The sequence below is a fragment of the Telopea speciosissima genome, chromosome 11 (genome assembly GCF_018873765.1).
Source record: "Telopea speciosissima isolate NSW1024214 ecotype Mountain lineage chromosome 11, Tspe_v1, whole genome shotgun sequence".
NCBI lineage: Eukaryota > Viridiplantae > Streptophyta > Magnoliopsida > Proteales > Proteaceae > Telopea > Telopea speciosissima.
This window is the reverse complement of record NC_057926.1, coordinates 31,639,059-31,642,597: the sequence shown is the minus strand read 5'-3', so window position 1 is coordinate 31,642,597 and position 3,539 is coordinate 31,639,059.

Sequence of the window (3,539 nt, the reverse complement as noted above, 5' to 3'; positions counted from 1 at the left end):
GTGGTTAGAGGGGGACGCTGTGGCTGCAGCGGCGTCATCACTGTTACAACTTTCTTGGAGACTCTTCTCTCGGATATTTGAATGCACAACAAAGATGAAGAGAAAGAAGAGAGGACCAACTCATTATGTAATCGAATGCCCCAAGATAATACGAATATAAAAAAAGAATGTATCAAACCAAACTATCCTTGTCTTCTGGATGACAAAGGAAAAAACATACCGTTTCCGGTGATCAATTAGAGAATAGATACACAGGTAGTGTAGAAAACAGAGGAAGCCATCCAATATCAGTGAACACCAATAAGAGAAGCAAGGCCTAATCGATCTGATCTGATCTGATCTGATCTTTGCCTTTGCGAAGATGAAGCCGTGTAATAATAGACCTTTGATTTCAATAATGTCACTGTATTGACTCAAACCCCTCTCGAGGACTTGATCATCGATCACCCAAACTATGCCACAGATGAAGCATCGGAACACAACATTTGCAGAGGCCATTGCAGAAGAAGAGAAAGGACCAGTAGGAAGAAAAGGGGATAAAAAAATCAAAAAGGAAGTACACAACGAGGCTTGTCGAAGGAACTGGAGCTGGGTTAGCAGAAGCACCACTAATGGCACTGCCAGCAGCAAGAAGTGCTAGAGATTGCGATGCGAACACAATAGAGAAAAATCGCTTCGCTATTCTCTCTTTGACTGCCATTCTGATTTTGTTCGTGTTCTGGGAAAATTTTATGAGTTTTTTCCTCTAAGGAAATTATATAAGATTTTTTTAAGAAGAAAACTGTATAAGAATAAGAAAGCAGTTGTGGGGGGGGGGGGTAGAAAGAGGCTTTTGAGTAAGGAAGATGGAGGTAACCGAAAAAATGGTAAGGAGGATGGAAAAATGAGGAATTAAGGGAGAATGTAGATCATAAAAGATATTTTCCAGAGAGAGAGAGAGAGCTCATTACATGAGAGAAGATCAACCTAGGAAAATAATTAAAGGGATTTACAAAAAAAAAACAATTAAAGGGCGGGAATTCAAAATAACTTGAAAGAAAGAGAGAGACCCCTCAATGGTGTCAAAAAAAACCCAGCCATCCCGACCCTGCCCTAACTCACCCTGAGCAGAGGCAGGGCTGAGCCGTGGCTGTGTTCTAGCCATGTACAGGCTAGGTTTAGTATTTTGCTGGCCTTGGCAGGACTGGGCCGGGCCTGGGTTGAGGCCTTGGCACTGGTAGGGCTAGCCCGAACCTGTATTATATAATATATATATATATAGATATATATTAAGTGGGTTGGGGCTTTGTTATTTGTTAAGTGGGCTCATTTGGTTGTTATAGGCCATTCACTATACAAGGCCAATATGGGCTGGGCAAGGCTTGGGAAAACCCTGCTAGGGTCGGGCTGGGTTGAGGGTATGCTTGGCTCTGGCAGGGTCGGGCTGGGCTCGGGTTTAGGTTTAGGCTGCCAGGGTTGGGCTAGGGTTAATGCCAAGCCTAGCCGAACCCAACCTGGCCCATTGACACCCCTACCCCTCATTGAATGAGAAGATCAACCTAGGAAAGTAATTAAAGGGATTTACCAAAAATAAAAAAATTAAGGGACCGAGAATTCAAAATAGAGAGAGAGAGAGAGAAGATCAATCTAGGAAAGTAATTAATGGGATTTACCAAAAATAAAAAAATTAAAGGGCAAAAAATTCAAAATTAAGAGAGAGAGAAGTTAATGCACTTCAGTTACAACCTAGTGAGAAAAATGGAATATAGTAATAAATTTTCAGCAGAATGATATTTTAGGATGACATTGACTGCACTCTATTGTTGAAATTTCCTAAGCACAACTTTCATCATACAAAGGGAAAAGAAAAGAAGAAGAAAAATTGGAGGAAGAAAGCGTTGTAGCAAGGAGAAGAGGTAAGGTATTCGTTTATCTTGGTTTCTACACAGTCTTAAGCCTTCATCTAGGTCTCTTATTTGTGTAATTGGCAGGATCACCCAAGCTCCCTCTCATGACTTGTATTTCTTTGCTGACATATGCATACTAATAAAATTTCCTAAAGATGTGGAGAGGGACTTGGATCATCCTAGCATAAAAGAAAAAAGATGTATTTGTCCCAAAATAAGGGACTACAAAATTTTCATCATGAATTTTCTTCTTCCAGTTAATACCTTTGAAATGTCTAACGCTTGCATGTACTAATAGGCTACAAATTTAGTTCCTGTAAACCCAAATATAGCATCATCTAAACACTCTCCATATTTAGATCATATTTATCTAGTGAAAAGGTGGCTCATGGTATCATTTGCAATTCTAGATTTTGATTATTATTTGCTTTAGAAAAATTTGTGTTCATTATTTGTTGATGAATTTGCATGTACCCAAAAAATATTTTTAGGATCATGTTTCTTTATCTCTCAATTAGGACACAAGAAATTTCTGGTTGTTTTCCACTTATCATGAAAATCAACAATTGGGATCTCTCTGAGTATGAACTTCGATTGACAATGAGCACTGATATATGCTTTTAGTGATCTTTTCCAAAATATTCTTTTTGAAGAAATTTTGTCGTGAGGGAGTTTAGTGCCCACGCCCAGACATAGAGGGGGGGGGGCGAAATGACTGCCCCTCCCCCCTGCGCATGAAAGGTGGTAATGACCTCTGCCTGATTCCTAAGTGCACTCCCATTGGCTACTGCACACGCGCATGGGGCATGATCCCGCAAAGAAAACACAACCTCACATTTGTTTTAGGAGAAAGAAAAAGATAAACAAAAGTCTGATTCAAACTTTATTGTTAAAAAGAAAAAAAGAACCTAAAACCTTTTTTTATGAGAAAGATGTCGAAGATAAGGATTATTATGTAACCCCTATAGGTTCATTGTATTTATATATGACTAGATAAGGATTGTGTCTCAGCCTTAGCTAGCATACCTTAATTGTTCTCTTCATTCCCACTATAAATAAATAAAGGCTTTTGCCGCTCTAAAAAGCCAACATATTCTCTCCAATTCTTCTTATCAACTAAAGAACCTAAGACTATTCATCTTAACAAAGTGATTAATTATGGTACTCAAATGAAATACCAGCTTCACTAATCTTCCAACTCAAGCCTTTCTCCAAGGTAGACAGACATGTTCCTTCGCCATCCTTTTTTTTTTTGTTGGAATATAGTGGAGGATATTGATAATTTATTCTTCCATTGCCCCTTCTCAAAGCGACTTTGGGAAGGGATTCTGTGTAAATGTTGGTCTGCCAAGTGGAGGATTGGGGATCTTTAGGTTGAGTGGAGGTGAATTAGGAAAAACTATAAAGGGAAGTCCTTTTTAGACTCAGTTGGTAAGACTACCTTCGGAGCTACCATCTCCAGGTTGCTTGGGCTGCCCTGCCCTCCATTTGGAGGAGGGCCCATGGTAGTGGGGATCTATCTGGTGAGGTGGATGACCACTAGCTTGGGAAGATTCTCGTCTGCCTCCACATAGGTTTTGATCTGTTCGCAGCTCCTGATGGCTCATTGGTATTTGGTGGTGTGGTTTCCAAAGAATATCCAGCGATACAACT